General features: G+C 39.4%; 1 protein-coding gene across 1 annotated transcript in view; it reads right to left on the bottom strand.

The window, feature by feature from the left end:
* atp2b2 (ATPase plasma membrane Ca2+ transporting 2) overlaps positions 1-22,873 on the bottom strand; it is a 572,540-nt gene extending 549,667 nt beyond the window's left edge. Inside the window, exon 1 of the mRNA XM_067998633.1 lies at positions 22,785-22,873. The gene's annotated coding sequence lies outside the window, so the exon portion shown is untranslated. The remainder of the gene's footprint in view (positions 1-22,784) is intronic.
* Between the last annotated feature and the right edge of the window lie 3,853 nt (positions 22,874-26,726).

Genomic DNA, 26,726 nt, shown 5'->3' with positions numbered 1-26,726 from the left:
ACTCCCGGCAAGGAGCACCCGACCCAGAGAGTCATATTTTCACTTACCAAAAGAAAAAAAGAGTTTACCAACAGGGTTCAGCTCAGGATCCGTTATCTTAAAATGTCTCATAAAACGTTAAACACGAAAGTTGAACTTGAGTATAATACACTCCTTTATAAATTGACTTTTTAAAAAACTTTTTACTGGATAATATACATTCTCCTAATTTAATCCCTATCTGCGTTATTTTTCGCTTTGCCTCCAATGGTATGTATTTACTGCGTACGATTTGATCGATTAACCTATTTGTCTCATGTTCATCCTTTCACATTTGTTAAGCACGGAAAACAACAGAGGCTGTTAAGTAAAAAAGTAGTCTGCGGGAGAGGTTCAAGTTGATCTGAAAGTGACTGAGATTTTTCCATTACGTACCCAGAGAGGCTGGGGTTTAAAAACAATCTGGTTTTCATTCACAGAGCAGCGGCTGAGTTACATTATTTTTGTATGAAAACTGGTAGAATTCGCATTATAAACTATGTGATATCCTGTTACGTTTTTATTGTGATCTAAGTGAGAAGAAATAGGCGTGACAGTAGTGCAGTGCGCAGGCGATAATAGCGGCAGTAGTTTGAAAGTTACCAGAAATATAAACACTTGTTCAATCATCGGTTACCCCATTCATCTTTCGTTTCATTTTAATTTTGAGATTGTCACTTCTGTGTTGTGTGAAACTTGTTTCTTTGCAATCAAAGAAGGAAGAATGTCACAACAAATAATGTGGATTTTTTTCCCCAAAGATATGTTTGGTTCGATAAATCATTGTGCAAAGTTATCTTTTGTATGATTCATGGAACACTTTATAATTGTATAATTGTGGAAACAACAGTATTGATTTCTAGCTGTGACAGAGTTAGTAAATGAAAACTACTTTTTCCCCTCAACAATTATTAACTGCCTATGAAACCCAAGTCTGAATGACTTGAATACTGTTTCCACATCTGGATTGGTTATTCTAACACCTCTCACATTTCTGAATAGGATTCAAGAAAATGACTATTATCTGTTAAGTGATCATTCTGTCATCTTTAGCCTCCAAACTGTTCTAATTCAAAATCAATGCTACTATGGCCATTGTTCCTCTGAACTTTCTTCTCTTGTCCTTCTTAAGCTCCAAATATGTGACCCTACATGTGTTTCCTCCTCCCTGAATCCTTGGTATATTGAAATCATTGCAATGTCTTCTACTCCAGCTCATGACTTACATGACCTCAAAGTTCTGGAGCTCCTTACCTCCTTCAGTCTTCCACTAAAGTCTGCAGGGTTTTAAAACCTATGTTTGACATTACCTTACTACTGCTTCTTCACTTAGTTCATCTTATCTGTTCAGCTTTGGCCTTCACCTGGGGTTCACTCTCTATGTATGTGTGTATATTTAAATATATATATATATATATATATATTCAGATGGCAAAAAGGGACATCACCCACTTAGTAAAATTCTTTTAATACTCAGTCAGGTTTCAAAACAAAAATAGACACAATAACTTGATCAGGATGCAGTGACATTACTGTGCAATTGATTGTTTCTGCCAAAAATGTTTAACCTTTTAATAAAATTACATTATAGCAGATATAGCACATGCTGCAGTACATATTTCATCTAATGCCCAGTAGAGACCTGTTTTTTGAAATGTTTGTGAAGTCATCCCTAGACTTAGGAAAGTAGGAATGTATAAGACGCAGGACTGAAAGAGGCCACTGCAGGTTATCTGTCCACTTTCAAAGTTTGAAAAATCCAGCCCTATCTTGACTTTCCCTGTGAAGGGAAACTCAGGTTCATCATCCCAGTTTTGACCGCTCCTACTGCAAATTAGTCTTCAAAACAGAATCCGGATGATCAAGATGATCATTTTCATCAAGTTTTCAAGAGTGAGATATCTTTAGCTTTTACAGCAAAAAAAGTTTAAAAATGTTAAAAAACATGGCTTAATATAGCAACAACAGTCTTAAAAAAATTATAATCCTGAGACTCTATTCCTTTTCACCAGAAGTAGAGGATAAGCCATATATCAATTTCAATCACGTTGGTTTTCACTAATGCAGATATTTTTCTGATTTCTACTTAATGTTACCTTACTTAGCAGAGGACCACCAACACATTAACTCACCACCACATCCCAGCAACACTGTAGCAAAACATCAGCAAATTCAATTTACACTACATTCAGCTTATCAATAGCAATCAGTGCATGACAGAAGTGGAGCAAATACTCATTTTAAGCAAATTAAGATCTAGTAACAAGTTATAATTATGTGCTGAAACATGAGCCATGAATATGTTTGCTAATAAGGAAAGACCACTGTGTCCATCAAACTGTTCCAGTCCATTATAAAATATAAATAAATAAAAATCTCCAGTGGTCCCCAACACTCAGAAATGAAACCTACTTGTCATTCAGTCTCTGTTTCTGTACTATGATTAATTTTATATCTCCCCACAGTTTAACATGCCAAAAATATTGAGGCCCGTTGTGAAGGAAAACACTGAGGCAGCATTAACTAGATTAGATTATGCCACTCTTCAACAACAGCTTGGCTTTTGGAGGTATAATTTGAACCCATCACCATTGAAAGAAGCAGCTAATCTCTGTATCATTAACTCCCAAATTATCTTATAGATATGAATCTTGTCACCCCTTAAATGTCCTCCCTGTAATGTGCATACGACAAGTTCCTAAAATTTAGCTTTATAACACATTTTGAGTCCTAAGTGAATCATTCTTTTTTTAACCATAACAACAACAACTTGCATTTATTCAGCACCTTTAACATAGTAAAATGTCCCAAGGCACTTCACAGGAGCATTATCAAACAAAATTTGAGAAACATAAGGAGATATTACGACAGGTTACCCAAAGCTTGGTCAAAGAGGTAGGTTTTAAGGAGCGTCTTAAAGGAGGAGAGAGAGGCAGAAAGGTTTGGGGGTGGAATTCCAGAGCTTAAGACCTAGGCACGACCACCAATGGTGGAGTGATTAAAATCGGGGATGCGCAAGATGCAAGAATTGGAGGAGCGCAAAGTTCTCGGTGGGTTTTAGGGCTAGAGGAGGTTACAGAGATAAGGAGGGGTGAAGCCATAGAGGGATTTGAAAACAAGAATGAGGATTTTAAAATCAAGGCGTTCTCGGACCGGGAGCCAATCACAGTCAGCGATGGGTGAACGGGACTTGCTGCGAGTTAGGATACAGGCAGCAAAGTTTTGGATGAGCTCAAGTTTCTGGAGGGTGGAAGATGGGAGGCCAGCCAGGAAAGCATTGGAATAGTTAAGTCTAGAGGTAACAAAGGCATGGATGAGGGTTTCAGCAGCAGATGAGCTGAGGCAGGAGCAGAGACAGGCGATGTTACAGAGGTGGAAGTTGGCAGTCTTGGTAATGGAGCAGATATTTGATTAGAAGCCCATCTCAGGGTGAAATAGGACACCAAGGTTGCAAAAGGTCTGGTTCAGCTTCAGATAGTGGCCAGTGAGAGAGCTGGAGTCGGTGGCTAGGGAATGGAGTTTGTGGTGGGGACCAAAGACGATGGCTTTGTTCTTCCCAATATTTAGATGGTGGAAATTTTTGCTCATCCAGTACTGGATGTTGGACAAGCAGTGTGACAAATCAGAGACAATGGATGAGTCGAGGGAGGTGGTGGTGAGTTATTGCATTAACTGAATCAATATGAAAGGAGGTAAGTTAAGAAGAAATGGGTAAAATATTCAACTTAGGCTCTTGCCAGTGACTTATGTGGAGTTAGTGTAACTTGCATGGGCTTGATATAAAAACATAGAAAACATGGAATGGAAGAAGGCACTAAGCCTGCTCCTTCCAGATATCATATACAATCAACCCTATCATGGGCACTACTGCACCTGTCTATTTTCTGATGAAACATTCTGCACAAATGCTCCCAGATCCTAGAAGATAGAACAATCAAAGTTTAAACACCGAAGGAGGACAGTCAGCCTGTCATGTCTCTTTGAAGGGCAATCCAAAACGAATCGCACTATTTGCTCCCCAAATAGCCCTATGTCTTCCTCTGCTTCAAATATTTATCCAATTTTCTCTTAAAAGATGCAATAGTCTCTGCCTCAATCATTTTCTGTGATAAATTAGTCCATTCTCCTTCACGTAGAACCGTAGAATAGAACCATAGAAAAGATACAGCACAGAAAGGGGCCATTCAGCCCATCATGTCTGCGCCGGCTCGAAGAACAACCAGGTGCCCATTCTGATCCCACCTTCCAGCACCCGGTCCATAGCCCTGCAGCTTACAGCACTTTAGGTGCAAGTCCAGGTACTTTTTAAAAGAGTTGAGGGTCTTTGCCTCTACCACCAATTCAGGCAGCGAATTCCATACATCCACCACCCTCTGGGTCAAAAAGTTTTTCCTCATGTCCCCTCTAATCCTTCCGCCAATCAGCTTAAATCTATGTCCTCTAGTTCTTGAACTCTCCGCTAGGGGAAACAGGTACTTCCTGTCTACTCTATCTAGGTCCCTCATAATTTAGTACACCTCAATCAAGTCTTCCCTCAGCCTCCTCTGCTCCAAGGAAAACAACCCCAGCCTATCCAATCTCTCCTCGTAGCTGCAATTTTCAAGCCCTGGCAACATTCTTGTAAATCTTCTCTGCACTCTCTCCAGAGCAATTATGTCCTTCCTGTAATGTGGTGACCAGAACTGCACACAATACTCCAGCTGTGGCCTTACCAGCGTTTTATACAGTTCCATTATTACATCCCTGCTTTTGTATTTTATACCTCGGCTATTAACGGAGAGCATTCCATATGCCTTCTTCACAACCTTATCTACCTGTACTGCCACTTTCAGGGACCTGTGCACATGCACTCCAAGGTCTCTCACTTCCTCTACCCCTCTCAATATATTCCCGTTTACTGTGTATTCCCTTTACTGTTTGCCCTCCCTAAGTGCATTACCTCACACTTCTCCAGGTTGAACTCCATTTGCCACTTTTCCGCCTACTCCACGAACCCATTGATATCTTCTTGGAGTCTACAGCTATCCTCTTCGCCAATTTTTGTGTCGTCTGCAAATTTGCCAATCATGCCCCCTACATTCAAGTCCAAATCATTAATATATGTCACAAACAGCAAGGGACCCAACACTGAGCCCTGTGGTACACCACTGGAAACGGATTTCCATTCGCAAAGACATCCATCGACTTTTACCCTTTGTTTCCTGTTACTGAGCAAATTTGGGATCCAATTCGCCACATTTCCCTGTATCCCATGGGCTTTTACCTTTCTGACCAGTCTGCCATGTGTGACCTTGTCAAATGCCTTACTAAAATCCATGTAGACAACATCCACGGCACTACCCTCATCGTTCCCCCTTGTCACTTCCTCAAAGAATTCAATCAGATTTGTAAGGCATGACCTTCCCTACAAATCCATGCTCACTATCTCTGATTAAACCATGCCTATCCAAGTGACAGTTTATCCTATCTCTCAGTATTGATTCTAATAGTTTGCCCACCACCGAGGTAAGACTGACCGGCCTATAATTGTTTGGCCTTTCCCTCGTACCCTTTTTAAACAATGGTACTACATTTGCAGTCTTCCAGTCCTCTGGTACCTCCCCTGTATCTGCTGAGGATTGGAAAATGATCCTCAGAGCATCCATTATTTCCTCCCTGGCTTCCTTCAATAGCCTCGGAAACAATCTATCCAGCCCTGGTGACTTATCAACTTTCAAGGATTCCAGTCCCTCTAGTAATTCCTCTCTCGTTATGTTTACCTTATCCAATATTTCACTCCTCTCCTCTTTAACTACTACGTCCAGATCATCCCTTTCCTTTGTGAATACGGAGACAAAATATTCATTTAAAACCCTACCCACATCCTCTGCTTCTACACATAAGTTACCCTTATCATCCCTGACAGGTCCCACCTTTTCCTTAGCTATCCTTTTGTTCTTAATGTATTGATAATACATCTTTGGGTTTTCTTTAATCTTACTAGCTAATATTTTTTCATGCCCTCTCTTTGCTTTCCTTTCTTCCGTAATCCCTGTACTTTCTATACTCCTCTAGGCTTTCTGCAGTATTTCGTTTTCTGTGACAGTCATAAGCTTTCTTTTTCTGCTTTATCTTGCCCCGTATACCCCGTATACATAATCAAGATAATTAAGCAAATCTCCAGAATAGTTTAGGTATTATCTATTGTGTCTCACTAGAATAACTTTAAGTCCACAATATTCCTTCGAAGGAAAACTAATTAGTCTTAGTTGTTTTCCTGTTGATAAATTTCTCAACTCACCTTTCCTAGTTCCATTTCTAAAGTCCATAACCCCTACTTGTTATTTCTGACACTTGCCCTCATAATGTAAAATCTAACTACTTTATGATTACTGGAGCCTAAGTAATTCTTTCAGAACTAAGTTACTTATCAATGCTTGGTCATTGCTGAATAATAGATCCAGTGCCCTGACTCACATGTTTTGTTAAGAAATAGTCTTTAGTTACCTCATCGAATTGATTTCCATTTCTTTGAGGAAGTCCATGTTTGTCCATTTAATAGCTGGGTAAGGTTGGCTCACTGATAGCTTTCCCACCTCTGGGTTGGAAGGTTATGGATTTGAGCTCCACTCCAGACAGCCCTGATGAGTGGAGACACAATTTCCGATTGGCATGCAGTGGGATACTCACGTCCGATGGGAGTGGAATGGCAATTCCCCATCATGGTAGGGAGTTATGAGTTGGGCAAAAGATCTGGATCTTTATTACAGAAACAACCCAGAGCATGATCCGCCGGATATAAAAAAGCAGTGAAACAGGTTGCCTTGTGCTGCCCGGCATGAAAGAGAAATAAAGAGAATAGTTTAGGTAACTGAAATCATCTATGATCACACCTCTATTTTTCCCAGTAGCTTCCTTTATCTGCCTAAGCATTTCCATGTCAGCCTAAAAGAGTTGTTAATTAATATCTTTGCTCTCCTACCATATCTATGTTGCTCACAAATTGATTCTGCCAAAATGTCTGTAAATGATATATGTACCTTAATGCAACATTATTTTCCCCCACCTTACACAGCCTGTCCTTTCTGGACGTTCTCAACCCTCCTAATTGTATATTCTTTCCAATTTCTAGTTTAATACATGTTTCAGTAATATCAGTTATATTTAAATCTCCATTGACTGAAAAGGACTCCACTTTATCATCTCAATCCTTCATTAGTAAAAATGCCCTTTAATTTTTCTATTTTTTCCATTGCTCATTTTGTTGCTTTCCTCAAAAGTTTTCATCTTTCTTTCCTCCATTAGTTTTTACATACATCATTTCATGCCTTGCTGTTTCCAATTCACAGCCTTGATTCTTTTCTTCCCTCTTCTCTATGTCTAGTTTAAATGGATCAAATTTCATCTTTGTTGCCAATAAGGCCCAAATGGAGCCTGTCCTTCTTACACATTGGGCCGGATTTTGCTGTAAAAATAACGCCAAGACTAACAGCGCTCACCGTTATTTCTGTGCAAATCAGACAGAAACTTCCGATGACTGCACATGCTCAGTCAAACGCGGAAATCCGGAAGTTGCTGTATCGCACGTGACCCTCCTCCGTAAGCTCCGCGAGAACGACATCTCCCCGGCTGGATCCCCATTCAAATGAAAGGAACAGCATGTAGTTCCTGCACTGACCTGATGGATGTGAACTAATCGAGCCAAGAAAAGGTACGTCAAGTCATTTTAAGTCTAACGGCGTGGTAAATCTTAATGACTGCCAAACAACTCTGTCTCTTTTATCTCTGTTTTTTAATTCAATATTTCTTCCCCTCTCTTTATTTTGCTTTCTGTACCTGAATTGACATTGAATTCACCATTCTATCTTACACTTCCTGGTTCTGACTCTGTGCTGCTCATTAACGATGTTTCAATCTGATTGGTTAAGGAGATACACAGTTGCTTGCCCCATACACACAGGTCCCAGATGCCCGAGAGAGGGGCGCCACACTGGATTGAGGACCCCATGAGAGGAACTTGCCGTGCAAAATCCCAGGTAAGTTTATGGGCAAGTGCAAGTCAAACGAACGGTTATTAACACTGACTGGTTTAATTCTGAAAGTTTTCTCCTTGTTCATTGTTACTACTAAAAGTAGTACAGATATCACAACCTTGTACATTGTTATCACTAAAAGTAGCACAGTGTCGCATCCTCGTCCTGAAATGCACTCATCATACCCATGTACTGAACGATTTTTAGAGAAACATTCGTCTAGCCAAAGTTGATCCAGGTATAATAAACTGACCAGTGTTGTGTCAACAATTGAAAAGGAAAATAAAATGTTGGATGTATAAATAGATCCAGAGAACACCAGTTTAAAGAATTGATATTGGCATCTTATAAAGCTTCAATAAAATGGTACATGGGGTGTTTGGTGAAGTTGTGTTAGAAGTAGCAAAAGGTTTCCAAAATGGGCAACAAAGAGATTTCAGGTTTTAGGTCACTAAGCTATGAAGATGGACTACAAAAGCTAAATTGATTCTTTTGGTATAAAGAAGATTAAGGGGAGATGTACGAGTTTTTAAAATGGTGTGGGCAATCGATAGTGTTGATTCAGAAAGGTATCGACAAAACCAGAATAGGAAGGAATATTACAGTACAGAGTTATAAGTTTAATAAACCATGAGCTAAATTTTTGTGAATAGGTTGCTACCAATTGGAATATAGAATGATTAAATTGAAGTATTCAAAAGGTGGTTAGTTTTTTTTGATGACTGATTTTCTTACCATTCATGGTTAAACATATAAAAATGACAGACAGGAAAAGACCAGCTGGTCCATCCAGCCATTCCCATACAGTCATATTGCAATTAAGCATCATGATCCCTAATGCTCCCACCCACCAGCAGTCATGTAATCTCCCAGGAGAGGCAAAAAAACAGATTTTAAAAAACCCTAAGCCAAAAAAAAAAAATTCTGCATAATTCCTCTCTGACTCCCCCCACCCCCCGAAGGTGATCAAAAGAAGTTCCAGGAGACCACAGTGACCATGAGGCATAGCACCTAACATCTCACTAATCTTTTGTATGCAACTAAGGAACAACAATGGGGCAGAACCTTCTCGGCCTTTTGGCTAAGATCAAGTGGTCAAGTGGGGGAAGGCAACCATTTGGAGCCTTCCTGCCATTGTATGCCGGGGGGATGCAGTCAGGGAGAAATCCCCTCGGGCAGAGTGTAGAGCTTTGGCTTGTAGAGCTTTGGCTTGATGTAATGTCACTGCAAGGAATCTGGAATGAATCTGTAAGGCAATAAGGCACCCCAGAGTGTCAAAAAAAAAAAAAAACAATGGGGCAGAACCACCCCACTCTCCCAACTGAAGGACATGGTACAGATATGTAAGGGCTAACTTTGGGGAAGGGAGTAGACTAGGAAATAATTACAAAAATAATTACTTTGTAAAAGATTGCAATATAATTTTTGGCCATGTACAGTGAATCCTTAGAATGAGAGTCCATTATAGGGAAAATTTTCACATATGAGTGCAACTGTCAGCTCTTAGCTTGATAAATTCTCTTATTAGTACATTATTGTGGTAATCAGGAGTTTTTTATAAGCAGGTTTCACAATAAGTTTCTGTAAATTTGTAATGCTGAAACTTCCAATATTGTTGATTAACGTGTCTGTGTTATTCTTATATTTCCATTTGTGTTCAAGATCATAAATTCAAGCTTATATGGAAGATAAAATGATCAAAGCAGTCACTAAAAGATGTCACCACAATTTGGAATGTATTTATAAGTTAACCGAGTTGAAACATTCTTAAGTGATAAATGAAGAATAAGAGCTGTATTTAGAATACAAACTCATTTATAAATAATTTTAATTTCTGTGCCAGGCAATAGCATCCCTTCTGCGCCAAGAAAACCCTCAAGTGTTAATGCTTCTGAAGTAACTAGTGTAAATCTCATTAAAGGTGTATTGATTTTACATATTTGTAAATTTTAAATGCAAGACATTGTATGATTAAATGTTAACTTGTTCATAGTTTTTATACTTTCCAGACACGAAAGAGGTGGACATGGGATTTCAGGAGGAAAAGCAGTATGGCTACATTTTAGACACCTTAGCCATTAAAGGTTTTAATAAAACAATTGCTCTGCGATACCTACTGTTCGTGAATCATAGCATGTTTAATGAATCAACATTGTGGAGCCATCTTAAGAAGCAGGAAATGTACCTTTTGACCCCTCTATGAAATAAACTGGTCATCAATCCTTATGTGTTTATTGGAAACTTTAAGGTAGATTTTCAGATCAGTTATGCCCAACTAACAGGTGTATAGCAGGGAAAACCAATCAGAAAATGGGTAGATCCATTATGCCATATTTCCAATCGTTTAACATACCATCCAATGTTCCAGTTGGGTTTTATACTGGTACCAGAAGCACCTGTCAGTTTTCAGTTAAAATTAGGCCTCAATTACGTCATTTAGATGTCCATACAATTTTCCAGCATTTACAGTATAGCACTCAGTCATTTACCCAGCCATATAAAATGACAGTGCAGGGTTACTGGGGTGCACTGTAAATGGAAGTGCATGAAAGAGCCCTACAGTAAGATTTATAGCAGCATTCTGAAGCTAGTCTGAACCTTTTTGCTTGTTTTATTTTGTTTTTTGCTGTTTTCATTTAGTTGGTCAGGAGGCTTTGTGCTAAGTATTCTCACACTGCCATTTTCTGGAACATCACATTATTGGGAACAATAAGTTCCTCAATGGGAATTCCCCCTTTACTTATGTTCTTTGGTGGGAGAAGAGGAGGTGCAATACAGGGATGCCAGTCAAATCAGGTGCATCAGAGGCAAACCATGCACATCTGCCAACATCCTCCCAACCACATTTATAAGCAGAGCTCAACCTACCTGGCAATGGCCATAGAGACCGAGTAATACAAACACCGGGTTAACAGTCAGACAGATGTAGAGCTGTGACATCTACTGGAAGGACAGCTGTTGCTTACATGCACCAGGGGTGGCACTGCCAGTGGTAGTAATAGTCAGCTGTTCCCTCAAATCCGCTTCCTTCACCTCCTTCCAGACATGCTACAATGCTATTGCCTCAGAGTGGCAAGCAGGATCTCCCTTCTTACTACCATTGCATTCTGCATCACTTCCACTTGAGATCCATCAAACATTAGGCTGGAGTGGTGCGCGCTCCATCACTTGATCAAAAACTATTTTGTATCTTCACATCTATTGTGCCAGCCACTGGGTTCAGCTAGGCATATTTGTTACAAAACAACCTTTGCCAAGGATGAAGTATACATTAAAAGTAACAGAAGCCTTTGTAAGAGCAACTAATAATTTGTCTGTATATGTGGCCACTTACCTTTAAGCGACCTCATTCCTTTAGATTTCCTCATCAACTTGTAAGCAGCTCTTTAAGGGCTGATAGCATGTGATTTCCTGCTCTCTTTTGGTGAGCTCCCAAAGCCAGGGCGAGTATAGGAACATAGGAACAGAAGTAGGCCATTCAGCCCCTCAAGCCTGTTCCGCCATCCAGTGAGATCATGGCTAATCTGTATCCTAACTCCATCCACCCGCCTTGGCTCCATATCCCTTAATACCCTTGGCTAGAAAAAATCTATCTATTTCAGATTTACAATGATTAATTGAGCTAACATCTGCTGCTTTTTGTGGGAGAGAGTTTCACACTTCTACCACCCTTTGTGTGAAGAAGTATTTTCTAACTTCTCTCCTGAATGGCCCGGCTCTGATTTTAAGGTTATGTTCCCTTGTCCTAGACTCCCCCGCCAGTGGAAAAAGTGTTTCTCTATCTACCCTACCAATTCCTCTCAAAATCCTCAATCAAATCACCCCTAAACTTTCTATATTCCAGGGAATACAAGCCTGGTTTATGTAATCTCTCCTCATAATCTAACCCTTGGAGCCCTGGTAACATTCTGGTGAATCTGCGCTGCACTCCTTCCAAGGCCAATATATCCTTTCTAAGATGCGGTGCCCAGAATTGTACAGAGTACTCCAGATGTGGTCTAACCAGGGCTTTGTATAGCTGTAGCAAAACTTCCTCCCCTTTACATTCTAGCCCTCTAATTATAAAGGCTAATATTCCATTAGCCGTTTTGATTATCTTTTGTACCTGACATTTTAGTGATCTGTGTACATGGACCCCTAAATCTCTTTGGACCTCCACTGTTCCTAACTTTTCACCACTTAAAAAAGTGAAGTATGTGTTGGAACCTCACTATAAAAATCAAGGTGATCCTGTAAAATTAGGCAGGGTTAGCCCACCAACTGTCAGGCAGGTTCTAATAGTGCACTGTGCCACGAAGTACAATTGGAGGCCCAATTGGAAAATCCATCCTTCATATCTATCAGCCAGAGGTCATCCAGTAAATCGTTGTGCAAAAGCAGCTTTAATAAATTGATTTAAAATATTATCTTTCTTTAGTCTCATTTGTTGCATAAAATTCTGACTTGGCAGCAAGTTTAAATTATGAGACTGGTTTCTGGTGTAACAAAAGGAAAAATAAAAATGTTACTATAGCAGGTAACAATTGCAGCAATAAATTATATACTGGTCTGTGTAATGTTTCAGGTAAGTGCAAGTTGGCACAATGTGTCCATATGTGTTTATGAAGCTTCTCACCGTGGCACTGGAGATTGACTTAGCTGAAACAGCTGGCAATAAGATTATCTCTAACCAATACTACCTCATCGTCTCCTTGTGCAAGCAGTTGGCGTCCATTGTCCTCTATGTCCACAATCATTTTGAAGTGAAGCTCTTTCCCAATAGCAAGGTCACACAGCAGACAACACTGATTCTACACACTTTGACTGGCTTGTGTTGTCAAGGCACCAGAATTGCAACTTGAGGTATCAATGTGTTTTAGAGTGAAAAGTAATGTAATGAATTCAACTTCAATCAGTTTACAGTAGAGATGTTTTCCTTAATTACCATAAGAGCTTTCTGTAGTTTTTGGAATAAAAGGTTGTTTTCAATACTTCTTTCTCGTGCATTTTTTCTTCTTTACCATGATGGCATTTCTTATACTCTCATAGAATTGGACTTCCTTTACGAGAACTGTACTCGTTTTCATTGAGAGGGGTTATGATTCAAGTCTTCAAAATGCTGAGAAACATTAATAATGCAGATGTATTCAGCCTATCTAACTTGGACAATAAATACAGATCTTAATCCTTCACTATTTAGCATTGTGTTTCTAGGTGTCACTCTCCCTTATTGCTTTATCAGCCCACTCCAGTGAGCTTTAGAGAGAGAAAAGTACCCATTCCTACCTCTACCTTTTTCAAATCCCCATTTTCTTCCCAACAAGTAGGATTTTTAAAAATTAAACAAATACGCAAAAACTTGTTCCATACCTTGGAAGAAATACAGACTTTATTCTCCTAGTTGATAATTTATTATTCTAAATTATTCTTGTTTTAAGTTTTTTATGACTACAATAAACCTGTATCGATCAAAAACTAGTCCCACTCCACGGCTACAGGGAAAGGGCAGGGAGTGGGACTAGCTGGATTGCTCTTGCATAGAGCCGGCGCAGACTCGATGGGCCGAATAGTGTCCTTCTGTGCTGTAACCTTTCTATGATTCTAAAATATTGTCACAGTATCATAGAATCATAGAAAGTTACAGCACCGAAGGAGGCCATTCGGCCCATCATGTCCATGCTGACCGATAAAGAGCTATCCAGCTTAATCCCACTTTCCAGCACCTGGTCTGTCGCCCTGTAGGTTAAGGCACTTCAAGTGCACATCCAAGTACTTTTTAAATGAGTTGAGGGTTTCTGCCTCTATCACCCTTTCAGGCAGTGAGTTCCAGACCCCCACCACCCTCTGGGTAAAAAAAATTCTCCTCGGCTCCCCTCTAATCCTTCTACCAATTACTTTAAATCCATGCCCTCGGTCACTGACCCCTCTGCTAAGGGAAATAGGTCCTCCCTATCGACTCTAGTACCGTCATAATTTTATATACCTCAATTAAATCTCCCCTCAGCCTTCTTTGTTCCAAAGAAAACAACCCCAGCCTATCCAATCTTTTCTCAGAGCTAAAATTCTCCAGCCCTGGCAACATCCTCGTAAATCTCCTCTGTACCCTCTCTAGTGCAATCACATCTTTCCTGTAATGTGATGACCAGAACTGTACGCAGTACTCAAACTGGCCTAACCAATGTTTTATAAAGTTCTAGCATAACCTCTCTGCTCTTATATTCTATGCCTCAGCTAATAAAGGAAAGTATCCTGTATGTCTTTTTAACCACTTTATCTACCTGTACTGCTACCTTCAGGGATCTGTGGAAATGCACTCCAAGGTCCCTTTGTTCCTCTACATCTCTCAGTATCCTCCCATTTATTGTGTACTCCCTTGCCTTGTTTGCCCTCCCCAAATGCATTCCCTCACACGTCTCTGGATTGAATTCCGTTTGCCACTTTTCTGCCCACCTGACCAGTCCATTGATACCTTCCGGCAGTCTACAGCTTTCCTCCTCACTATCAACCACTCGTCCAATTTTTGTATCATCTGCAAACTTCTTGGTCAAGCCCTCCCACATTCAAGTCCAAATCATTAATATATACCACTAAAAGCAAGGGACTTAGTACTGAGCCGTGCGGGACCCCACTGGAAACAGCCTTCCAGTCGCAAAAACACCCATCAACCATTACCCTTTGCTTCTTGCCACTGAGCCAATTTTGGATCCAACTAGCCACTTTCTCTTGGATCCCATGGGCTTTTACTTTTTTGACCAGTCTGCCATGTGGAACCTTGTCAAAAGCCTTGCTAAAATCCATGTGCACTACGTCAAACGCGTTACCCTCATCGACCCTCCTTGATCCCGGCTCAAAAAATTCAATCAAGTTAGTCGGACATGACCTTCTCTTAACAAATCCATGCTGACTGTCCTTGATTAACCCGTGCCTTTCTAAATGACGATTTATGCTGTCCCTCAGAATCGATTCCAATAATTTGCCCACCACTGAGGTTAGACTGACTGGCCTATAATTATTCGGTCTATCTCTTTCTCCCTTTTTAAACAATGGTACAACGTTAGCAGTCCTCCAGTACCTCGCATGTAGCCAGGGAGGATTGAAAAATGATGGTCAGAGCCTCTGCTATTTCCTCCCTTGCTTCTCTTAATAGTCTAGGATACATTTCATCCGGGCCTAGCGATTTATCTACTTTCAAAGATGCTAATCCCCTTAATACTTCCTCTCTCACTATGTTTATCCTATCCAATATGTCACACTCCTCCTCCTTAACTACAATCTCTGCATCGTCACCCTCTTTTGTGAAGACAGACGCAAAGTATTCATTAAGAACCATACCCACATCATCCGCCTCCAAATAATGACATTTACCTAATAGCATTTTGCTTGCATCAGTTAACAGAATCTATCCATTTTGATGCAAAGTAACAAATAAAATATTAAATTTCTTTATGATTTAAGATAACTAGTTACTGTATTAATCACTGATTATTGGTTTATTTGTATTGTTTAGTCGGCAACTACAATAAAACAAATTGCCTATTTAGTTTTGTGACTAATCTTGTTTATTCTTTTTATTTTAAGATGCAATGCTAATCATATTATCTTCTTTGTTTTAAGAGGGTTTATCTATATTTACAAAAACTCAATTGCATCCAATGGAAGTAAACCTACTGAGAATTTATTCCATGTTGTCTTACCTGTGCATTTCTAGCCAAAATATTATTCCCAGTCAAACATCTTCAGCTACTTTCAGCAATGATGAATAAAACATTGTGCATTCAGCAGTTTAATGTGATTTGAAAGCTTACAGAATTGCTTGAAAAACATATTAGTGAGAAAATATAGCAGCTTTTTTACCTATAGGGTATAATCAAACACAGGGTTAAACTCAATATAAACTCCAAATAATTCAGGAACAGTTAATTGTGGCTCGATCATGAGCAGATAAAGTGCCCAGCGAACATGAAAGAAGTGACTTAGTCACATAAACCTGCATGTCCTTATATTCCTAATCAAAGGATATAAATGCAACTTGTTGGATATCTTGCAATTTCTAATTTTGTTAACTTCTCGTAAGGAATTGCCACTCAGATGCAGTAAACTATATAATTTCTAAAATCCTAAGAATGGAAATACCATCTGCATCTACATTAATCTGTGATGTTGAGTCAAAGTCCAATGGAAGGAAGGCAGTATGGTTCAAGTAGCTCTATGCCCTCCCACCTACTGCGAACTTTGGTTGTCACAAAATGACCCAACTATCTACAGGCTTTCACAATAGCAGTACAAGGCTATTTTTACTACTCTAATTAGTGTTGGAAAGATACTGCGTGATGGAAAACATTGCAATTCTTTGAAAAGCATGTGATGATTTATGTTTGGTAACCAATATTAAGCGTAGCACCAATTAACCAAGCATCACCTTGGGTATTTCATTTCGATGAACATCAGAATCTTCAACTGTTCTTTTAACATGCTGCTGTCAAGTCAAAAAGTTCATGGTCATGAACAGAAAGATACTTCTCCCGTCTCTCCTTTTTATTATTTGTTCCTTTATCTTTCAAAATCCCACCACTATTCCCAGACATTTGCCTATACAGGTATTGGGAAGTGTAAAAAAGTGTTTAGTTCCATTTGCAATTCCTCAGATAATGAAGCAGTCCGTGCCCGCATGCAGCAAGACCTGGACAACATCCAGGCTTGGGCTGATAAGTGGCAAGTAACATTCTCACCAGACAAGTGCCAGGCAATGACCATCTCCAACAAGAGAGTCTAACCACCTCCCCTTGACATTCAATGGCATTACCATCGCCGAATCCCACACCATCAACATCCTGGAGGGTCACCACTGAACAGAAACCCAACTGGACCAGCTTCATAAATGCCATGGCTACTAAAGCAGGACAGACCCTGGGTATTCTGCATTGAGTGGCTCACCTCCTGACTCCCCAAAGTCCCTCCACCAGCTATGAAGCATAAGTCAAGGAGTGTGATGGAATACTCTCCATTTGCCTGGATGGGCGCAGCTGCAACAAAACTCAAGAAGCTCAACATCATCAGCAGCCCTTAAACATCAACTCCCACCACCACCACGCAGCGTGGCTGCAGTGTGTACCATCCACAGGATGCACTGCAGCAACTCGCCCAGGCTTCTTTGATGGCACCTCCCAAACCCGTGATCTCTACCACCTAGAAGGACAAGGGCAGCAAGCGCATGAGAACACCCATCACCTCCAAGTTCCCCTCCAAGTCACACCCTATCCTGACTTGGACATATATCGCCGTTCCTTCATCGTCACTAGGTCAAAATCTTGGAACTCCCTACCTAACAGCACTGAAGGATTACCTTCACCACACGGACTGCAGCAGTTCAAGAAGGCTGGTCATCACTACCTCCTCATGGGCAACAAGGTATGGGCATTAAATCCTGGCCTTGCCATCGACGCCCATATCCCAAGAATAAATTAAAGAAAAGGTGCTCCAAGATAATTATCCCACAAATTTTCCCTCACCTTTTATGTGTCCCTGATGACTTGGGTAGCAAACAAAAAACAATAGCTCATCACATCACTTAGTACAGCTTTTCAGATAATTTTTGCAATGTGCCATTGCATGGATGTAGTCACTGGTTAAAAGTCCTTCTTTGTCAAAATTGGAATTTTTTTAACACAATAAAGGTCAGTATGGTCCAATCAAGCCCAAGGTATAAAAAAACATAATTGTACGATATGAAAATGTACATTTGTTGAAATTTTAACCGCGTGCCAAAATTTTTATTGGTATTGCAAAACCCACCATAAGGTTCACAATAAACATATTCCTTATCGCACTGGTAAAAGTCAATAGTCAAACATTTAAATAATTAAACCATGGGGCTTTATTTATCCCAAAAATTAAATGAAGAAATAAGGGTCACAAATCATGTTTTGAGAATCTTCTTGGACATTACACAAAATATGTGCATCCTTTTTCAAATAATGCTCTTTTCATATAAATGAATTAAACAATATTGTGAAAAAATAACTGCATGAACTAGAATTTCATATTCTTAGATAACAAAAGGCTTCTTATTTCCATACACAATAACAGATCAGAGGAAACCGGTATGTAATGCAATATTTTCAGGGCGACTGATTTACAGTGATTGATAAATTAAATTGTGCTTTGAGTCTTTTGAGAGGTTGTGATATTTTTGGTTTTGAATTCCATGAATTAATTATATATTTGCATGGGAACTATAAATCAGTGGCCTTGATTACTGTTAATAGATAGGTTAACTATGCAATTAATTTTATCCCTTCCCTTTTTCTAAAGCCCAGGATAAAGACGACAATGTTGGGAAGATGCTGCAGGTTGTTGGCTGGTAGGAAATAGGCTGTAGCAGTAGTGTGGGAGAGTGGTCCTAGATTTTGGTATGGTGTGTAAAGTATTGCTGGGAGGTTGCAAGGGTGAAGAAGAACCAGGAGGTGGTTGTAGGATTAGAATGCATGGGGAGGGGCAGTTGATGCGTTTGGGAACACTGAGGAGAGATGACATGCATCTGGAAGGAGTAGGAAAAGGATATCGGTATATCATGAGTGTGGGGTACAGGTGTTGAGAATCAGTAAGAGGGAGTGGGGATGGAGGGGATGGAATATTTACCCAGGGAAGGGGGTTCAATGTTTGGCAAGGCAACAGTGGCGTGGAGGGCCCGATCAGGGCTTCCTGAGTAGAACATAATGCCATCTATCTTGGAGGCCTCACCGGTAAGTGAATAACAGCACCACCTACCTTAGAGGCTATCATGGAAGACTCAATCAGAGGTACGTAAAATAAATAGGATAAGTTTAATCATGTTAGTAAAGCATGACAGCAAATTGTGAGACAGCCATGATGGATATAATGTGCTAGAAAAAGTGTGAGGATAAAGGCACAATAGGAAAATGTTGCAGGAAGTGTCACATAGCAGGAAGTGCATGAATATGAAAGACTTTTATTATCGACAATGAAGCAGGATCTTGTCAAAAAGATTTGAACAAATATTAAATAAACAATTTTTAATTATTGATGTGACATTCAATATCATGCACACATAAAAGGATAATTAGTATTTTCCATAATATTCATTTTCAACAAAGACCCTAGGTCAAACGCATTCTTGAGTTAGTTACTTGACAAGTTGGTCTTCATTGAATGAATACATAAGTTGATCATCCGGAGACAGTGTTGGTAATTTCAACTTGCTGCCCGAGCAGTAAATTGACTTTGCGGATCGGCTGCCCATTACAGAAAGCAAACTGATTTCTAGATGGGTTCTACAAAAGATGGCTGATCCACAATGCCTGTGCAGCAAGTTGAAAATTAACTCCTAAGTGCCCTTTATTTTCTTCCCTACCCTTCCTGTTAAGTTCCCGTTCCTGCCCTTGTTTGAGCCTGGTCTCCTTTATTGCTACTATATCATAACCTCATGTGGCAACTTGTGCCTGTAGCTCACCATTCTCATTTGTCACCTGGACTGCTGAAGTTTAGAATTAGTTCAAGGGATACTTCAATAATTTCCCCAGCATCCATTATGCATCTTCAGCGCAACTTGAATTGACAGTGTGGCTCACCTCCAAGTCATAAGGTTATTGGTTCAAACCTCGTTTCAGGACTTGAACACATTATTTAGGTTGCTACTTCAGTGCAATACTGAGGTTGCATCCTTTGGCAAACATGTTAAACCAAGGTCTGCCTTTTCTGGTATTTCACGTGGACATTGAAGATCCCATGACACTATTCAAAGAGAAGGCAGGACTTCCCCCAATGTCCTGGCTAACGTTTATCTCCCAACCAACTCCACGAAAAGCAGCTTAACTGGTGATTGACCTCATTGCAAATTGTTTGTTGTGTTTACCCACATGATCACGGTAATTGCACTTTAGTAATTTGTTGTATGTGAGGTACTTTGGGATGTTTGACAGACATGATAAGGCAATGAAGAAATACAATTTCCTTCTTTAACTGTGCCAATGTAAATCCAGGCTTGACCAGGTGTATCTGAATCCAGCTGCACTTATGTAGGGTTTAAAACTGAAATAATTGGCCTCATATCAGGACTAGACCCAAGAATTTAGAAAGGAGACAGCCATGTCTGACTTCAGAGGGTTAATGGATTAATGCCATTTAATATATCTGGCATGTAACTTCAAAGTTGGGGCATTACCCTTGGCAGGAGGAATTGTTTCCTTTGTCTTTGCCCCCATTCATATCACCCTGGCAAATGAGTGAACACTTTTGATTGTGCCAGTGAAATGGATACAAGGCTTTAGAAAGTCAAGCAATAAATAAAATAGTGGGATATTTCAGCTTTTGTAAAACCTCATGGATAAATGGAGTTACATATTTCTCCCACAGCTTTTATATTTCTCCAGGCCACACACAATTCCTATGTTGAGTGTTATAAACTGGACAGCCAGGTGGTGAAGGATAGAATACTACAGCCTGGTCTTCAGTTGTTTCCAAGCCTTTATCCAGAGCTCCACATCACATCCACACCACACCCTAGATCAGCTCTCTTATAAATGGATACAAGAGAGTTCCCAATTGATACACACCACCTGAATACAATTAACACTAATTGATATAAATCACATGGATACAATTAACATTGAGGACAACTTGAAAATCTAGAACATCGGTGACTTCAGTCTAACTTTGTTTCCTTATCGGTGAGGAAGTATCTGGCATCTGCTGGGTCCTTTCCCTCACAACCTACCCAGCAGTAGAAACTCACTGTGATGAACCATGGTGTTTTAGCTTCGTTAAAATAAAATCTGAAAGTGTGCTCTATATTGAAGTTAAAGATTATGGGGAAAATGTCTCTGGAAGAAGTTGCCACTTTTCTGCATTCTGTGGGAATAACCAACAACTTCCCAGATGCACTAATCTTCAATTAGTTCAGTACCCTTCCATTCCCAATATTTGGAATAACGCATCTGTATGTGAGTATCTATTCAGCTACCGGTATGATTATGGTACTTATACAAGTAAACCTACCATGACTTTGCTGTTCACGTGCAATGTCCATTGGGGGGGGGGGGGGGGGGGTGCGGTCATTAGTATCCTATTTATCTCAAGTGTGAATAGACCAAATTACACAGATGATAAGTTGCAAGAATGTTTCGTCTGCTTGTTAGATAAATATTGCAGCAAACGGGATCATAAAGTTTTTTTCTGTTTATACCATGGCAGCTGGTGGCTCTATAAAAACAATCAGTAAGGATACTGAACAGAGTAATAGTTCAGCTTTAGGGATACTTGCTAGGTTGAAGAGGCTTTGGCTCTCATCAAAGAAGGATCCAAAAGTGTCTTCTGTAATCATTGATTGTTGCTGTGTGCGAGAGGAATTGTCCTGAGTATGTGTCTGTGTCTTAAAACAGACATTAGAAACTATGACAACTTATTTAAAGCATTCTTACAGTCAGAGGACCACATATGCCATCAACCTTATGCCCGCTCATTCACTCTTTGCCGTTACATTCCCAAGCTAGGTAAATCAAGTGTTGGCAATCTGCTTTTAACTAAAATGAGTAAAATTTCATTAATAAATAGTTTTAACAACCTACTTGGCCACTTGGAATATCTGGTGGCTTAATTAACTCTCATTTATTTTGGTAAATGTGACACAAGGGACCAAACTTTAAAGAAACCCTATTCCTGGCTTACTGTGAAAAGAAAAAAATCTTCACTACTCAATCTTATCACTGCCATTGAAGTAATTCCCCAAAACATTGCCTGTAAACATAATTTTTAATTCAGGACCAAACGTGTGCAGAATAATCCTTCTGCATGTTTTGCTCTTAACAAATCACTTGAGAATGAAAGTAAAAAGGGGATCTAATTGTAAAATCTACAGAATTAGGTCAAAATAACTGTTGTATCAAGGTGATACTGCTTGCAGAGGTGATGCAATTGTACCTCAGGAAAAAAAGTGCGGTGTGACCTTGACCTTTATGAAAGTGATTTCATCTGGGAGGGAAGGTTACAATAGGTCTTATAAGTGTGATAGATCCATAACTTGTTAGCAAAGTGTAACTGAATCATGAAATACCAGGAACTTCATGGTCAATCATGAAACAGAGCTGAACTTCCAATTTAGTGCAACAGCAAAACTGATGCAGGCTCTAGTTAAGATGTGTTTTCAGGTTCATCGTTACAGAGGGGAAAGAGTACAGTTTTTTCTACCAGTATTAATGGAAAGCACTGGTATGAGATAGTATTAATAGTAGGCCCATTTTTGTGTAAAATTCATGTATTCTGTGGATCCATCCTGCTTATTCCATTAACATGCTTTCCCCCCATATTTTATTAAATAAAATTCAAGTTAGCAATTCTACACAACAGACTAAGGTCTAAAGTTTGTACATGCAAGCTTGAATAGTTGCAATACAGTGAGTGACCAGTTAACCATTGACGGACAATAGCCATATCCCGGTAAAGATTAGGCACATTAAGTGTTTACAATACATGAACAAACTTTTTCTATATTTTCCATAATTACTATGAACCCAAGATTTCTCATTATCTTCCAAACCACAGCACACATATAAATAAGAATGACTACAGCATAACAAATTGTTCATCGTCTTGGAACAAATGTCACCCAGAATGGTTTTCATTCTGTAAACTTATCACAAACTCATGAAAAAGTTGTGAAGTTTCTAAGGCTTTATTTACCCTCTTTTCTTTGAGGGGTAAAACCTTACAGTAAGTTTTGTTCCCAGCTAGCACCTGATATGATTACACATGGTATTTTACCTGTCAAAAGCTGTCAGTTTGGTTCCAACCAATTCTTTTCTAGTTGCAACAGAATCATACTGGGACGTTAAGTGAAGCTGAAAAAAATGTCCATTCACCTCTGGAAGCAGGGTTTAAATGCAGCTGATCATTGGGATCAAAGTCTCTTCCCTTTTAACACTTAGTTAAACTGAGTTAGACCATTTTGTTTTAGCAGAAAAAAATGCACCTTTTCCCCCTTTTTATTCCCCATCACCAATTTTTCTCCCTGCTCTTCTCCTTGCTTGTGTTGACTCCTTGCTGGGGTACAGTTTCATGGGTACCTTGCCCAAGTGGCAAATTGCTCATTTGTGAGCCTGGATAGCAAATGTTGTAGACTGTGTGTTGGTCTGTATGGCTCAGTGCAACTCCATATGGTGTATGCACCAACTGAGCCATCAGGGCAATGTGACAACATTTCACTGTTTATAGCCCCAATTTTTCTCAACTGAAGTTACAGCAATTAGATTGAAAAATAAGAACATAACTATAGAAGCCATTTCATATGCTGTGTCCTGAGAAACGTATGCACTATTAGTTTACTTAAGCAAAACCAAACAATTTAGCAAAATTTGTTCTGAGTTTTGATTATTGTAAGTGATAGTTAATTTGTGTTGCAATGAACCAAATTACACAAATTTAAATGTAATTTCATATCATATTACATTTAATTGCAAATGTGTTCACCCCTTTAAGAAAACACAAGAAGCAGTACACAATAATTGAGAGAATTAAAACTACTGCAGAATTATGTTTATAAATCTTAGGGGTAGCCAAAGGCTAAAAATACTATATTTATTAGGCACAGCTTTACAAGCTGATGATCCTTTCTACATTTAGGCTCAAACTAGCTCTGCATTTCAGAAGCTCCAATGACAGGCCTGATTTTGTTAAGGATATTTTCCATTAATCTGTGGAATGGTTTTGATGGGATTTACAGCTGCTCCTCCAAGGAATGATCGTGAAAATCTAGAGCAGAGGGAAACCTCTTTAAATCAAGCTTAGACCTATTTGTATTGGCATCTCAGTGTTAATTATTGAACTTTAAATGAGCTTCTTTCAGGTACAAAACAAATGACTACCAGAAAAATGTTCTTTCCTCTTAAAAGTGTACCATTTATACCAGGATTATTTAGCAAATTATGAGAGCAATTAACCACTAAAGCATATATAGCTTGGAGAATGTAAAAAATAATAACATTTAACAATTCCAAATGAGTGTGACAATATGGCATGTGTGATTTTTTTTTTAAACAGTTATAACACTATGGGATCTGGAACTATCGTTTGTGATTAATTACTTCTGAAACACTATACATGTATATTTTAATGAATTACTGCACAGATATGCATGAAATCGCAATACTTTTTAAAAAAATGCTGCCTTTTCTTAGTGGTCAAATCCCCTCAATGCTCTCCTTTAATGTGAAAATTACCTTCACATTTGATTTCCAATATAACTATAATTAATTAACAGAACCAACTAGCATTACCTATGTATTGATCAGTTATTACCGTAACGTCTGTTGGACTGTATTTGTTTATTGGATCATTCTTTCACAAGAATGGCTGGTAGTCCAGATTTAACCTTGACCAAGCTCAGATACAAATCTTTTTTAAAAAAATGGTTATCAAAGGAATTGGGCAGAACAGTGCGTTGCAATGCTGTCCTTTCATCTTTCAGATGAAGGTTCAAATCCTGATCAAAAGTCTCCTCTCTTGGCCACAAGCAATGAAATGAGTTCAGCCAGTTTAGGGGCATTAAAGTACAAATCCCTTTCAAGATCATAAAGATTTCTGGATTAGAAAATGGATAAGACTTGCTGATGCTGTCAGAAGCATTCTTATAAAGATAGTGTTAAGTCTCATTGTTGAGGTAATATTAAGGTAGCTTTTCCCTTTGTATACCTAACCTCAGAATCTTTAATGTCACCATTATTAAATGTTCCCAACACTAAATGCTCCCAGCTTTATCCACAATTTAAAAAGAAAGTAAATCACAAGGTCAAATATACTGGACTTTCGTGAAAGGTAGTTTGATGGCTGGCAGAGGTATGTAGTTACCTGATATCCCAAATGTGATGACATTTTAGCAAATTAGTTGCTGTAACTAGGAATCATTACAAAGAAATAATTATCCTTTGGAATCATTAATAGTTAATTCCTAGCTACCCTTCTGAATGGAATGTAAATTCTGAACAGTACTTCAACATTACTTTTAAATTAAGGTAGCTGGTCATCATCTTATTCATTTCCCTATTGGCCAATGAAATACAGCAAAAGACTGTAAAGGGGAAACAACTTGATAATTCCATGTCTTCAGACTTTCGCTAATTTATCTCGTGTCATGAAAAGGTGTAAACTAATCTATCCAGGTCAACACATGTTGGGCTCTATCTTTTACATTAGCAAGTAACATTCGCGCCACTCAAGTGCGAGGCAATGACCATCTCCAACAAGAGACAGTCTAGCCACCTCCCCTTGACATTCAACGGCATTACCATCACTGAATCCCCACCATCAACATCCTGGAGGGGTCACCATTGACCAGAAACTTAACTGGACCAGCCACATAAATACTGAGGCTACAAGAGCAGATCAGAGGCTGCGTATTCTGCGGCGAGTGACTCACCTCCTGACTCCCCAAAGCCTTTTCACCATCTACAAGGCACAGTCAGGAGTGTGATGGAATACTGTCCACTTGCCTGGATGAGTGCAGTTCCAACAACACAAGAAGCTCGACACCATCCAGGACAAAGCAGCCCATTTGATTGGCACCCCATCCACCACCCTAAACATTCACTCCCTTCAACACCAGCGCATCGTAGCTGCAGTGTATACCAGCCACAGGATGCACTGCAGCAACTCGTCAAGGCTTCTTCGACAGCACCTCCCAAACCCACAACCTCTACCACCTAGAAGGACAAGGGCAGCAGGCACATGGGAACAACACCACCTGCACGTTCCCCTCCAAGTCAGACACCATCCTGACTTGGAAATATATTGCCGTTCTTTCATCGTCGCTGGGTCAAAATCCTGGAACTCCCTTCCTAACGGCACTGTGGGAGAACCTTCACCTCATGGACTGCAGCGGTTCAAGAAGGCGGCTCACCACCACCTTCTCAAAGGCAATTAGGGATGGGCAATAAATGCCGGCCTCGCCAGTGACGCCCACATCCCATGAACAAATAAAAAAAAGTAACACACTGATTGGATATATCAAACTTGTAGTAATTGTTATATCCTTACCCCATTTGATTTGGGGATATGTTCTGAATGCTAGTGGTGAGAAATTCTATTAATATTACTAATAATAATGGTGTTACAGGATATTTTGTCCAGAGTCTATTTGTTTCATTTATGATACAAAGGCACAAAATTAGAATGACCTACTCGACTCAAAAGATGTAGGAAAGTTCTGGTATTATGAATTGTCAGGACTTCAATGTGGACTTTCAACTGAAAACATCTGGGTTGAACTCTACAGGGAGGATGTCACATTGCCTTCTTTGTACCATCAATTAAAAAATGAAGTTAAGACTCGAGGAAAGATTTCACGTGTACCTGCATATGCTCTTTCAAGTGATACGATTTCTGGTAAGTGGGCCAAGTGAAGGTTATTTTATTAATAGTGTTTAAAAATACATCTACTCTTGTCATAAGACTTAAATGATAGCAGTCCCTCCATTTTAAGGCGACTGGATCTTATTTTATTCCATTTACTGCAAGGTTACCAAATATTCGCGATTGTTTGAACCTCAAATACAAAGCTGCTGGAATACCAAGGGCATTTTTCTGCCATTTCATATTGCTGCATTTCTGGACTTGCTTGAGCTTTTAACCAATTCTCTGCAATAGCTTATTTCTCACCACTTTAAACAAGCTTCCACATATAGATGCAAGTTCTTTCAGTCCTTCTCTCAG

This window comes from Heptranchias perlo, chromosome 17, assembly GCF_035084215.1.
Source record: "Heptranchias perlo isolate sHepPer1 chromosome 17, sHepPer1.hap1, whole genome shotgun sequence".
Taxonomy (NCBI): Eukaryota; Metazoa; Chordata; class Chondrichthyes; order Hexanchiformes; family Hexanchidae; genus Heptranchias; species Heptranchias perlo.
This window is presented reverse-complemented; position numbering and strand designations above follow the sequence as displayed.